This window comes from Furipterus horrens, unplaced genomic scaffold (genome assembly GCF_987537825.1).
Source record: "Furipterus horrens unplaced genomic scaffold, mFurHor1.1.pri manual_scaffold_4, whole genome shotgun sequence".
Classification (NCBI taxonomy): domain Eukaryota; kingdom Metazoa; phylum Chordata; class Mammalia; order Chiroptera; family Furipteridae; genus Furipterus; species Furipterus horrens.
In genome coordinates this window covers 56,008,120-56,023,210 of record NW_028327174.1, presented here as the reverse complement: position 1 = coordinate 56,023,210, position 15,091 = coordinate 56,008,120, and the positions used below count along the sequence as shown (strand labels likewise).

Sequence of the window (15,091 nt, the reverse complement as noted above, 5' to 3'; positions counted from 1 at the left end):
CTCCTCACTCCTCAGGGGGCACCTATGCAGCTGAGATATCCATCCCAATTTTTATCTGCCACAAATGGAACATGGGTGTGGGACCAGCCTATTCCACATTTCCACCCTCCTACCAGTTTCAATGTGGCTTCTTCTTTAATTCCCTATTTGTAGCACTTTCCACTCAACCAGATTTCTGGTTCTTCTGAATGATGTTCTGTAACTTAGTTGTAACTCTGATGTGGTTGTGGGAGGAGGAGAGGACCATGTTTACCTAGACCACCATCTTGACCAGAAGTTGTGGGATTGTTATTTATTTACAATATAGTTAGGTTCATTGGTTACTGTTTGTATTCCACTTTTGCAATCCCTCTACATTCTCATTGCTTTGAATCATTTTGGGGAATGTGAAGGACATGTGAAACATTACTACAGTTTTATAATGAAAGGTGTTCTCAAAGAAGTGTTAAATCTACCCTCCTCCATACTACCCATTCCCATTTTTTTTTTTTTTCTAGTTAAACAATGGTTTTATTGCTTGAGTACAGACATTTTATGCAACCAGGGCAGAGGCTGTGGATGACTCGTATTTCCAATTGGGAGGGAGGACTCGTTTGGTCTTATAATATCGAGCCAACCGGTGAATACGGCTCTCAATCAGAATCAGACGGAATTTAGCATCCTTGTCCTTTCTGTTCCTCTCAAGATGCTTTCGAACAGCAACAGCTTTCTTAATTAAATGGTAGAGATTCTCAGGAAGATCAGGAGCAAGTCCTTTGGACTTAAGAATTCTCAAGATTTTATTGCCTGTCACAAAACGCACTTGTGCAACACCATGTGAGTCTCTGAGGATCACACCGATTTGTGAGGGAGTCAGGCCCTTCTTGGCCAGTTTGTAGATCTGCTCCTTTACGTCGTCAGACGTCAATTTCAGCCAGGTGGGGACGCTGCGGCGGTAGGGCAGAGCCGACTGGGACAGGCCCTTCCCAGGAGCGTGCATGCGACCCATGATGGCGGAGAACAGACAACGAAAAGAGCCCATTCTCCTCTTTTACCCCTTTTCCAGCTACCCCTTGTAAGCAATTTCTTAAGTTTCTGAGATTGCACTCCCCCCCCTTTTAAAAATAGTATGATATGTGATCGTGCCTGAAGTAGAGACTGTTGACTACCTCTCCTAACACCTATCTTCCTAAATCATAGTCTTAATTTTACTTTGGCACATAATCACCTGAATTAAATACTCCCATTTTCCCAGTCTCCCTTGCAGCTAGATGAATCCACATAAATTCTTGCCAATAAAATGCAAGTAGAAAGGTTATATGGTAGCTTTTGGCAGACTGATTTGAAAGATTGCTGGCATATCCACTCTTTTCCTCCGATCCTCTATCCTGCCTGGACCATGAATGCGATGGCCAGAACTCCAATAGCTATCCTAGACCATAAAAACAAGGGTCCTGGGGATGGAGGAGTGGAAAACTTAAAAGCCTGGATTTCTGATGTTATCTTAGACTCTCCATACCTTTTCCAGACTGCAAATATGTATGTACTTCACAATTTTTATTTTTTCAAATAATTTATTTTATTTTCAGAGAGGGGGGAAGGGAGGGAGGAAGTGAGGGAAACATCGGTGAGAGAAACATCAATTGGTTGCCTCTTGCACATTCCCAAATGGTGACCTGCCCACAACCCAGGCATATGCCGACAGGGAATCGAACTGGTGGCCTTTTGGTTCGCAGGCTGGTGCTCAGTCCACTGAGCCACACCAGCCAGAACTATACTTCACAATTTTTAAATGGCAAGTAGGGATGTTGTCCTCAATTTCAGCAAGGAAGAGGATAGCCCTGCACTATTTTTGCATTTAATTTGTTTTAAAAAGGTTTTACTTCTTTTTAGAGAGAGGGGAAGGAAGGGAGAGAGGGAGTGAAACATTAATGGGCGAGAGAACACCAGTTGCCTCTCACACACCTCCAACCAGGGACATGGCTCACAACCCAGGCATGCGCCCTGACCAGGAACTGAACTGGCAACTTTTCTGTTCACAGGCTGGCGCTCAATCCACTGAACCATACCAGCCAGGGACATTGTCCTTTAAAATTATATGTTGCTGATTATAACCACACACTAGTTTTTCTTGTAATTTATTGCCTCTTCCTCTAGGTTATTTCTATTCATTCCTTTAAATTTTAGGTCCTGGCTCTCTAGCACTCCCCAGGCACAATTATCTGAGTTCTTGGTGATTTTAATATTCCTTCAATATCTTCGCATTTTAAGTGTGAGATCAGGTACCAACATGGCTGGGTTCTGCTGAAAGCCCTCATCCTGTTTGCAGACTGCTGAGTTTTTACTGTATCTTCCCATAGTTGAAAGTGGGGGAAAAAGTCTTTTCTGGAGTCCTTCCTATAAGGGAACTAATCCCGCTTATGAAGGATCCACCCTCATGACCTAATTACTTCCCAAAGGCCATACTTATTAGTACCATCACACTGGGGGTTAGAATTTCAACACATGAATTTGGGGGGAACAAAAACCTTCAGTCCACTGCACAAATCCAAAACTGTAACATTTCAGAATTAGAATACAAGAGAGCCTCCTTAAAGCTAAGCCTTGCCCTGGCTGGGTAGCTAAGTTGGTTAAGGCATCATCCTGATACGCCAAGGTTGTGGGTTTGATCCCTGGTCAGGTCACATACAAGAAACAAGCAACCAATGAATGCATAAATAAGTGGAACAACAAATCAATGTTTCCCTCTCCCTTCTTTTAAATAAATAAATAACAAGAAAAGTCAAGCCTTGTGTTTTTCTGTATGTAAAGGAGTTTAAAACCTATTTATATACTAGTTTAAAAGCTCTCAGACTTCCTTTCATCCCCTTCCCACTTCTTAAGCCTTCTTTCTTCTAGCTTTTATCCTCTTCTGCCTCATGCCAAACTTTGTTCTCTCACTTATCCCATATCCTCATTCCTAAACAAGCCTTAAAAATGAAACCCTACCTTCAACTACTTTTAAATACACATAATATTAACTTATCCCTTTCCTCCTCCATGCCCTTTTCAGTCTCAGCTAATGGTGTCACATTTCATCCAGTCTCCCAAACTACAAACCTACTTACGTCATCTCCCTTTTCTAACTGGTTTTCAAGGTCAGAAATTCATCAAAATTCTAGGTTAGCTTTTCTATTTACTCCCACAGCTACTGCCTAAACTACCACAGTTGGTCTATCTGCAGTCTTTCTCCACTCCAGATGGCAAATCAATTCCATAAACACTTTTTTTAGCAACTACTATGTGTCTGGCACTGGAAACACAGACAAATATGATACCAGTCTCTATGCTCAAGAAACTTATCCACCCACATATAGCATCAGTCTCATTAAAAACTTCTCTGTGTTGGCAATAGAATTACAGTAAATTCAGTCTCCCTTAATCAGGCATATAACGCCTGAACTATCTGGCCTGAACTCACCTCTCCAGCCTTCTCTTTCACTACTCTCCTTTATTTAGTCTCTCCTAAGCATCAGTCACAATGTACTATACACAGATTCCTGAAAATTCCATTGCCTCTGCTTTATATTTTCTGTATTTTCTGCCTGGAACAGCCTTTTTTGCTTTTCACCATTGCCTGGGAAAAATTCATTCAGCCTTAGAAACTCAGCTCTTTATCATTACCCCTCTTTGATGCTTTCCCAGACTCCTCTTAGTTCTCCAGGTTGCTGTTCCCACAGTACTCTGTTTATAGTTCTAATACAGTACTTATTGCAATACATTATAATTTATCTATTTACTTTTTTACTTTTTCTATAAGACAATTCCTGGAGGTCAGGAACAATGTTGTTCAGCAGTATCAAATATATATTTTAAATTAATCTCTTAGCACTTGGTCTCCCCTTATTTCCCCCCAATAATATTACATAGCCCTTATTTCCTAGAAAAGGGAGCGTTAAAGAGGTCTGGTGAACAACTTTTTAAAAATCACATAAAAAGAAGGCCCCTTAACTTTTAAACTAATCCTATGTCTCTCCATTATCCCATTCTATACTAAGCTATCCTGCAAGGTGGTGAATAAAATGGTGTTAATGTAATCTCTGAATGTGTATACAACCTTCTTTTGGTCACTTCCTGCAACATACAATGGAAAGAGCTCAATGAAATATTTACTTACTGCAGAGTTACTCAAGAACTGTAATACATTCTCTTTCATGAAGACAATGAAATTTTAAAAACTTTACTGATTTCTTCTGATCCCAGAGATTATAGAAGTAAGCATATATCACTCTCTGTATAGTCTTATTTTCTATAACATGAATTCCATGTGTATATATGTATGATATATACTGTAAGTTGATGTTTGGGTTAGACCACTTTTAGATTTCAATATATTTCATTTAAAAAGATAAAATTAACTTTTTTAAAGCCTCTTCATCCACTTAGAGCTGTTTACGCTTTTGTCAGTCCACAGAGACTAGTAGCAAAATTCAGACTATGAAAAAGCTCAATACAAGACACAGGCATTTTAACCCTTTCTATTACTGTCAAACCAGAGTGTGAGAGGGTGTGGTGCATGCTTCTAAATTGTGGGGAAGATAATGACATCACAAAACAAATTTAACTTGCTATATGTGATGTTTATAACTAGGTCATGTTGCCCTTAAACTTCATGATCTATTTCTTATTCTCTATACCTAAAATAGATCACTACTTCACCCCTTCTTTTCCTTTGCCTTACAAATACAAAATTAATAACCCCTAAGTTCTATTATTAGAAAACCCCTCATAAAACTAGACTGTTCTCATCTGTTATAATTTTAAAACTTTGTAGCCCTGGCTGGTGTGGCTCAGTGGTTAAGTGCCGGCCTGTGAACCAAAGTGTCACCAGTTTGACTCCTGGTCAGGGCACATGCATGGGTTGCAGGCCAGGTCCCCAGTTGGGGGCATGCAAGTGGCAACTGATTGATGTTTCTCTCCCTCTCTTTCTCCCTCCCTTCCCCTCTCTCCAAAAAAGTAAATCAATAAATCTTTTTAAAAACTTTATAAAATTGCTCATGTCAATCAATAAAGTTCTCTTTTGATATTAGTGATTATGGATACTTTTAAATTCAGTCCTCAGAAAAATATCAGGGAGAAGGTGGATGCTGCAGTAAGAATTGAGTAATTGTTTCTGCATTCCCTTAACTAACTTAAAAAATTGGCCTGGGAATTTTTTTTCCTCCTAGGAGACTGTCAGGATTAAACTTGTGAAATGGTATCTAACACTTGCCAAGTATTTGCTGATTTTCTGCCAATTCAGGTTGCCAGTTTCTCTTCCAAAAGTCCTGACACTAACTCTAGATGTTTGAATCCAGATTTGGCCCCCTACTTGAAACATGCTTAGTGAATCTGAAAAAGAAAAAAAAACCTGGTACAATTTGGGTTCCCACCTAATGGTTGAGATAACATGCAAAGGCATGGATAAACCTTATTACAAATTACAGTATTGGTGAAACTTCTGGGTGAGAAGTCATTTCCAGAGTTACACTAACATGATATCCCTTGAAATGTGTCCAACACAAGTGATAAACTATGAATTAGGATGCAATGGGTCTGAATTTTTAAAAATTTCTTGTGTGAAAGGCAGTTTTTCCCACAGCACCTCTTTAGATAAGGGAAATTACCAGTTACTATTTAGAGTTGCGGTCTTCTAAATTCGATCTTCAATTTAGTTCCTTCATTTTCAGTTCATCTTAAATGTTGTTATCAAATTAATCTTTCTAGAATACAAGTTTTACTCCTCTTCAAAAAAACTTCAACAGCCTACCATTGTCAGAGCAGTAAACTGAAAACAATTAGCCTGACATTCATTGCCACCATTATTTGGTTGCAATCAACCTTTGAAACTTTATCTTGAATTATTCCCCTGCACTTTGGACTACCTAGGCCGGGGGGTTGCAAATTACAGCCTGTAGACCAAATCCAGAAGGCTGCAATTTTTGTATGGCCTTCTTGGTAAGGATTATTTTTGCATTTTTAAGGTTTAGAAAGAATACTTTGTGACGTGAACATAAATTTAAATGTCAGCATTCTTAGTTGTTTTTTAACACAGCTTTTATTTATTTAGATATTTTCTATCATTGATTTTATGCTGAAATACCTGCCCCTTTACAGAAAGTTTTCCAGCTCCTGACTTAGATATACTTGTTTCTATCTCTTCATCTACGAAGATCCCTGCCTGGAATTTACTACTCCATTCATTTCTGCTGTCACCTCTATGAAGTATCAAAGTAGAATTTTCAAAAAAATTTAAAACATTACTCTCCCACAAATATAAAGTTGTTAAGCCAAACATTTAACTCATTGACGGAACCAGTAAGATGGTAAAGCTGGTTCCAGAGCATTTAAGTAGGTATTTATAGGCATAAAAAGTAAAAGTAATTAGAATAAGGTTGTAGATTAAACAAAACTGATTGTCACACAGAGCAATAAAAGTAACTTTGAGGTTAGCTTTTCCGTCAGAAATCTACAAGTAAATTCACAATATCTGAACTCTACTCATATTATAAAGTCACAGATACCTTCTCCTAGAGAATAATTCTTGGGCGACCAGGTTAAACCTATTCCAGCATGGACTGAAAGATCATCTCCCCACTTTGTCTTATTTCCATGTTTTGGGTAATTTTCCTTAACAAGGCCTTATCCTGACTTGTATATTCTATTTTCCCCAACAGGCAGTAGGGTCCTTGAAATCAGTGTTTGAGAGCTAAGATTTAATCTTGCTTTTTTTTTTTTTTTAACGGAATTTTAGCATAGGATTCAACATTCGTAGTTCCTCAATACCTGCCTCGCACAGCACAGACACTAAGTCCTTAATGCTGAATATGAAGCCCCCACGTTCCAAAACGTCATGGTATTTTCTATAAACCTACCTTGTGTTCTAACTAGCAGCACATCGGTGTATTTCACCCTTACTCCACTGTTACATAGCCTTCCAGAGTAAGCAGGTACCGTTTTCATTCCTTTCGTTACTATCCCTCATTGCAGCCTAACCCAGTGCCTTGCACAAAGCTTTAGTTCCAGAGAGCCATTGACAACAGATGGGGGATCCCCTTCCCCTCAAATGATGTGCCTGGAGTCACGAGCGTCCTAGCCGCTATCTCCATTCCACAAACCTAGACTCTTCACTCACATAACCTTCCAGTCTTGCCTACAGCACTAATCTCTCACAGCAGAGGCAAACCCCACCTCCAATAGCAAACGTTCCTCCTCAGCCCAAGACCTCAAATTTCCGCTGTCCCTGGACCTGTTTCCAGCCTTCCAAAAACGGCAAAATGGACCAGGCCCTCGATTCTGAGGTTAACCCTTTTCTGCAAATATTACCAGCACCGGCAATCTCTTCCCCTCTTTTCTGAGGCGGAATGTTTCCTCTGTGGGCTGGTTTGTTCCCTGAAGAGTAACCAAACCCCCATTTCACTTTACAAGCCTCCCGACTCTGTCCATCCCACCACCTCAGCCTTCCTCCCGCTGTCAGGGCAGTGGTTTCCCAGGAAGACGGCCCACAGCACGTGGAGAGGCGGTTAGATAACTAACAGTTCCCAACGCGAGGGGGTGCGCAAGAGTAGAGGCGGGAAACTCGTCAGACCAGAGGGAGCAGGCGAAAGGAGGGGCCAGCGCCGGGAAGGATCCCGAAGAGCTGGGAGGCCCCGCCCTTTCCGTAGATATCTCTAGAAAGCCGCGCAGGAGCCCGAAAACAAAGAGTGCGCAGGCGCGGGGGCAAGGCCCGGGCATTTTGCTGCGTCACCAGCCGCCGCCCGGCCTCACTAGCCCTAGCTCGCACGCACGCACGTTCATTTTCCGTCCTCGCGCCCCTTTTCCTACACTTTCCTCTACTCCCCGACCGGAGGAGCCGCTCTCTCTGCGCGGTGCATTCTGGGGACCCAGGTCGAGCCTGCCGCTGCCGCCGTCTCCTGAGGGAAACAAGAAAAGGCCACACCGGGGAGAAAACGCCGGAGTCGCCACCGGAGTTCAGTCCATTGCCCAGCAGCTGCCGCCGGAGAGGCCCGCCCACCCATTCACCCGCCCCCCTGCCCCGTTCACGATGTGAGTGCGACACCCTGCCAAGGGAAGGTCTCCGCGGCAGGAGGCCGAGGCCGCGCTGGGGGCTGCCGGGAAGCCGCCCCCTCCCTTCCCCCGCTTTCGGTCCCTTGGCTTTCTCTCCTCAATAGTGGCAGTCGTTCTGGCTTGGGGGTTGGCGATCCAATATCATTATTGTGGTTACCGTTGGCGGGAGGAGGACATATTTCCTCCAGATGTCCGATTTCCCCCATCTCTGAATCGTCCCTCAGCTTCCCCGTGCCGGAAATCCCACTTACCCCACTTTTCCCCCTTTGGTGTCTCGGTTACTCCTAACTCTCTGAATTTAGCCTTAGGCCTTAAATCTCCTGTGAGATTTTTGCCTTGCGGCGTCTTGGAGGCGTGGACCCTCCTGAACTGCCACTTCGTTTCTTGGGCAAGCTGGCTCTACCGCCCTGTTATACCTGCACGAGGCCCTGGGCCAAGTGCACCTGTGGTGGGTGCTACCAGAGGCTGGTGGAGCTCCTCGTAGAGCACCACGCGGGCCTCTGAGCAACAGGGACTGCTAGGAAACTGGAGGTAGGCCATACAGTCACCACAATCTTATTTCCTTCTTGGGTGTCGTGATTTCTCGAGTGTGGGTCTTCCCAGGCCCTCTCCTAACTCCGATCTCTCGAAGAGAGTGATGGTTGCCAAAGCTCAGCCGTTTCCCTGGCAGCGAGGAGTTACCATAGAGCAGGTAGTTACCGCACGTGTCAAGTCGGAAGGTACTTGTGGACATGTTTTGTGTTCTGTATGAAACTTTAGGCGAAGTTTCATTATTCTGTATTAATTTAGAGGTGAAATAGGTATGTAATTGTTTTTTTTGTTGTTGTTGTCTTAAAGAGCTTAAGATTTGTTTGCTACAGGTTCTTTAGTAATCTTTAGTTTTATTGTGATAAAGATAAAGGAAAACATTGGTGATTTTAACCGAATAAGAATTCTTGACATTGCCCCTTCTAGACCTTAAACATTATTTTCGGTTGAAGCTTTACCTTTTCATATGTGATAACTGCTGGTTTCTTTTTTTAATGTTTTTTTTTTTTTTTTTTTTAACTACTACCTGAGAATTATGAAGGGAATTGAAGGGGGACAATTTTTTTTTTCATTTTCACCAATAGGGAAACAATTTTTATTTCTATAAAAAGTAATGCACTTTCAGGGGTTTACTTAAATTGATAGCATTGACGGTGAGTATATTGGGCTAGAATTCAAAATAGGATACACCCATCCAGTTGATGTCCGAGAACAGCTTCAAGTATGCATGTATTACTGTAATCCCCTTTATATATTATGTTATAACTTTAGAAGGAATTTCCCCCCAAAAGTGGTATTTAATAGAAGAGTTTAAATCTCTGTAAAGTAGCTTTTGTTTTTCCCTTTGAAATCTCTATTCCAAATAATATAGCAAGATTGTCTATCTTAAAATACCTATGAGTAGAAAAGGAATCCTCATATAAAGCATTACCAGCTCTTAATAGACTAATGTAGCTGAATGAAATACTTTTTCACGAAGAAATACCCTCTTGTTTAACATTGTTTGGAATAGAAACACTTTGGGATGTCATTTAAAATAGATAAGAAATGTTAAGTTTGTGAGTAGATTAAAAAATTAAGATGAAAAGTTTAACAATCACTATTCCAAAAAGTAGTCTATATAGTTTCAGGAATGCTACTTTCAAAATGAGTAGTTTGAAGAGAACAGATAAATCTCATTTTTTAAAATATTTAACATGCCACATTGCAAAATTTTTTAGGGGTTATTACTGAACTAATGACTTGAATGAATTTACAAGATGAATATTAGGAATCAGTTATTTGAGTTAGTAAAAACCTTTAATGGGTCATCCAGTCCTAGGAAGAATCTGGCTGATAAGGATTAATTTTTTTGCTGTCTGCTATAAACATTTTTTTAAACATGGAGAGAGACATGCTGAATAGCTTAAGGGTTTTGGGGGTCTGTTTTTTTCTTATTTGAATGCTCTTTAGTAATGATTTCCTAGGTAAGTTTCTTGATTATAATCAAGTTTTTAGAGTTTTGACTAGTAGTTTACATAAAAGTTCTCAATCTCTCACCTATCTTGGAGAAGTCTAGGATTTTAGGACATTCCCTGGCATTTAAGACCTGCAAAACCAATTGTGGGGGTGGAGGTGGAGAGTGCCCCCCCCCTTTTTTTAAATTGTTGTAGTTGGTTCTAAGTTGGACCCATTAATAGTAGATATAAAGTATTTTTTAGTTTTGAGCTACTTGAAGTAATTCTTTTTGGTGTTTTGTGCTTAAATTATTAAGTTGTCTAGAAACATACTATGACTGTCTCTAACATTGGTTAAAATCTTTGTCGTCACTCAGCTTTGTGTGATTGAATCCTCAAAATAAAATCATCTGCCCTGGCTGGTGTGATTCAGTAGATTGAGTGCTGGCCTGCGAAACAGAGGGTTCTGAGTTCAATTCCCAGTCAGGGCACGTGCCTGGGTTGCAGGCCAGGTCCCAAGTTGGGAGCATGCAAGAGGCAACCACACTTTGATGTTTCTCTTCCTCTCTCCCTCCTTTCCCCTTCCTAAAAATAAAGAAATAAAATTAAATTTTTAAAAATAAAATCTATCTTTCGCCTCCAAAACCATTTGTACTGGTGAGTATATGGTTAATTTCTATAAGTTAAGGAAGAGTTACTGATGGTGGCATTTGTTAAGTGTTGATTTCCTAACCAGTGTAACTTGGCGGCTGGGTTCTTTTTTCCCCCACGCTTAGTTAGACTTTAACTAGATGGCAGTAAAAACTGGAATTGATAAATTACTATGTTACAGACCAGTTTGTACTGTATTAAGATTTTTCTGTTTAATTGTATTTCTAGTTCTAAAATCTAGAGGCCTTATCATTTTTGGGGTGTTAGGTGGTTAGTGATTGTCACTTTTCAGAAAAATACACCTTTGTAATATCAACTGTTTAGAATCAGCCTGGCTATTAAATGCTTAAGATAGTGGTTTATCTGAATTCTTACATTGAGAATTGTTGCATTTAGTGTAATTTGCTCAGAAATAATGAAGTTTGTTGTAGTAAACTTTTTTTTTACTGTATAGATTGGCAATGACATTTTAAATTGAGGCTGACTTCCCCACTTCCCAAGGACACTTACTTTAAAGCTTACCTTGAGCAACGTCCCTCTCCATGTTTATTCCAAAGCCAAATAAAATGGGCTGTCATGGATTTTCTATACAGTAGTTAATCTTGACATATAGCCATGCTTTATTGCTAAAAAGTGTTTATTTCAGAACTCTTTCCAACTCAGTGTGTTTAATTATTTTGTTTACTGAAAGGATCTAAGTCAGAAACAGGTGTGATTTTTTTTTTTTTTTTAATTAAACTTCAGGGTCTAGTTCTTGAAATATAAGTTCATGCAATGCTAATTAGTATCAGGAGCTGTCCCAAGTCAACTTGGAACCTTATTCAGAAACCAAGCATTCCTGAAAGAGGGCTTATTTTTTTCCAGGAAGAATAATTTTTCAGGTGGTCCTTTTCCAAATAAATAACTATGTATCTGTAGTTCAATTTTCTTATCTAACCTGACCTACTACTTCTGTTAAAATCTGCACCACTTCTCAACAAAAGGTAATGGAGCTAAAATTTGTAATGGAGGCAGTGAAAGATTGATCTTGTTTTGAGTCTTAATTGGAGGAGGAAAAATAATTTTGTCTGCTTTGGGAATGTATGCACAAAGTAGGAAATTGGGAAAGTCATAGAGTCACTTGAAAGAAGGGCACTAAGTTTTAGGGGGGATGTTATCTTTTAAAAAACTCAGCTTTCATCCTTATATTTTAAGAGTGAGAATTACCAAATAAAGGAACTAGCACAGAGGTTCAGACCTCTGTTTGCCCCTTGGTGTCTATGTAGGTTTCTTTTTCATTTTTTACGTCGTTGCTAGGCCAAAAGGAATAACCTAGCAGCTCTGTTTATTAGGTAGTTGGGTCCAAGCAACTTAAGTATTTTGTCTTAACATCCTAGTAGTTCTTTGAAAATCAAACAAGTATTGAAAGAAAAATGGAGTTTCATGTTTAACCATGTTTACTTATGGAATATGTGTGCCTTTTGGGCACCATATAACTACTTACAGTTTGAAGTCAGATCGGGTACTACATCTCGGTTCCTATTCCTCGTTGAATTTCTTTCTTTCTTTTTTTTTTTTTTTCTTGACATAGCAACCATTAAAAATCCAGCTTTGCAAAGATGCAGTTTAATATAGCACAGTCTGCTGTTGAAATTGAACTTAGTGTTTTGTTTTTGTTGTTTTTATTTTAGCCCTAGCTGGTGTGGCTCAGTGGATTTAGCATTGGCCTGGGAACCAAAGGGTTGCTGGTTCAGTTCCCTGCCAGGACACAAACCTGGGTCCCCAGTTGAATTTCTCTCAAGTTTAAAATATCCTGTGGCAGCCTTGTGAGTTTCTCCATAGTGTCCTGATGCACCCTGGCACATAATTTGGGAAGCATGTGCAATTCAGGTCACCTTTCCAGAAAGTTTTACATAGTAGTAAAACTGACATACTGAAGATCTGAAAGTATGAGAAGCCTATCTTGGGGTTTCTCTGAGAAAAGAATGTGAGAGAGTTTGGTTTTAGACATTTTAGGCAGAGCTTTTGATAATACTTGAGAAAAAGCTGCTATCTATGAACCTGGAACTACTTTTTCCGTTTCAATAGCAGAATTTTTGTCTTTCCATTTCATTTCTCACTTAGTACAGGTTGAAATAGATTTACCAGTTTTTTAATGAGCTTTATTTTTCTGACTCTTGATATTTATAGGTATTATGGAATATATGAAATATTAGTGAAACCTTCTCTTTAAGAAGCTTTTTACTTACTAGAAATATGTTTAGCTTATTCCTAAACCTAGAAGATATTTACTGCGTTATTGAACTTTAGTGAAAAGCTAGTCTTGATTACTGTTGTTTTATCTTAGAATTCAAAGTGATCTTTTGGTTCAGACAAATATGCTCCATTAAGAATAAACTCATGAGGGGACTCTTAATTCTGAATAAAGTATTGAGTAGGCCAAAAAGCTGTTTGATTTTTTTTTTTTTTTTTTTTTTTTTTGGTAAGATTTTGTAAGATGGCTCTACTAGCACTTAGTTTTCTTTAACTTCATTTGAAACAATTTTTTTAGATTGTATTGTGACTGCTGCCAGATCAATGTGCATTTTTAAAAAAATCAAAAGTGGTGAATTTTTGTGTAGGCATCTTAATGTTGAAGATGAAAGAAAATACACATTTTCAGCATATTATGCTTTTTTCAAGAAAGGTAAAAACGCAACTGACATGCAGAAAAACAGTGCAGTTTACTGCAAGGTGCTGCAACTGATTGAACGTGTCAAAAGTGGTTTGTGAAGTTTCGTTCTGGAGATTTCTTGATGGACAATGCTCCATAGTTGGGCAGACCAGTTGAAGTTGATAACAACCAAATCTAAACATTAATTGAGAACAGTCAGCGTTAACACTGTGCGGGAGATAGTTTACATACTCAGAATATCCAAATAATAAAGTTATTGGTGAAGATGAAAAATGTGTCTTATTTTACAGGAAAAACCATTCGGACTTTTTGGCCAACCCAATATATGAGGTTGTGTACTATTAGAAAATATCTAGATGTTACCACCTTTCAAAGTACTAACAACAAAAAAATGTTATGATATACATTAAGAAAGATAAGCCATGTTTTATACATTAAGAAAGGTAAACCATAACAAATATGACCTCATCTCCATATTTCTTAGGAGATGATTTTTGAACTAAATTTCATCATTTGACTTGAATGCAAACTTACTAAGGGCAGGGATTTTTGTCTGCTATATCCCCAGAACAATTCCCGGAACCATGTTTAATGAATACGTGTTTTTTGAATAACATTCAAACTCTATATAAATGTATTTTGGCTATAAGGCTTGGCTATCTCAGGTGCTTGACATGGTGAGGATTGGGACTAGACCTGGGATCTTTTCTTGGCCCTGTATTCTGCTAGATGACATCTTCAGTTAATTTAACTATCTCACATAGATGGTGGGCAGTAAAGTTGGTGAGTGCCATCTGTAAATCAAAACTGATTTCATATTCTATTATTAAGGCTTTGCTGTATTTTGGAAAATCTAGAAAAGAAACACCAAATCAATATATACCCTCAAAGCAACATTTGACTTGTTGTGAGCCCTTTATTTTGGGGATATTTATCGTGGGAATAATTTATTGGTCAGACTGATCTTTCTCTTAACTGTGAATAACTACCATTGGTTCCCCTTTAATTCTGCCCTTGTTCCCCTACCCCCTGATTTTTTTTAAATCTAAAGAAGTTGACATACCAGTCTAAATTAATCCTTTTTCCCACATTTTTCTGTTTAATTTCTGTACAAGGCCATTAATTGAAGATAAATATTAATAGATTTTAAAATACTTTTTCATAAAGATTGTTAATTAGCACATTGTTGTATACATTTTGCAGTCCTTTAAATTCTTTTACAAAAGTAGAGCATTTTTGTTAAATGGTCATTATTGCTATTTCCTCTAGTACATTTACCTGTATGTGTTGAAGAGCCTAATGTTTTGTGACCAAGCTGATAGCATCCTTTTTTTTCCAACTGATATAGAGGAAGAATTCAAATAATAATGAACAAATCTGATTGGATACTACCCTGACAGAAAGATACTAAAGATTTCTAGGGGAAAGAATGTGGAATTTATGGAATGAGTAGATAATATATATATCCCATGAGGTGGATCAAGACCATATTTCAGGGAGCCAAATTTGAATTATTATGGTACTAAGAATTATAGGACTCTCACTTGAATACTACAAGTTTCTGTATCACTAAATTTTCATGTACAAACCTCAAGGTTTTTCATGTTTGCTGTATTATTGTTTGGAGTACCTGCTTATAAAAACTTGAACTTAGAATTTCTGAGAGAAAAAGAAAATGAAGATGTTGGAGCTTTGACCATAGTGTTGCTTATAGAAACAAGTCATGTACTGTAAAATTGTATTATATATGGAATTTTTC

The 15,091-nt window shown here is 38.8% G+C and overlaps 1 pseudogene; it reads right to left on the bottom strand.

The window, feature by feature from the left end:
* Positions 1–487: 487 nt before the first annotated feature.
* LOC150011982 (small ribosomal subunit protein uS15 pseudogene) lies at positions 488–1,011 on the bottom strand (annotated as a pseudogene).
* Between the last annotated feature and the right edge of the window lie 14,080 nt (positions 1,012–15,091).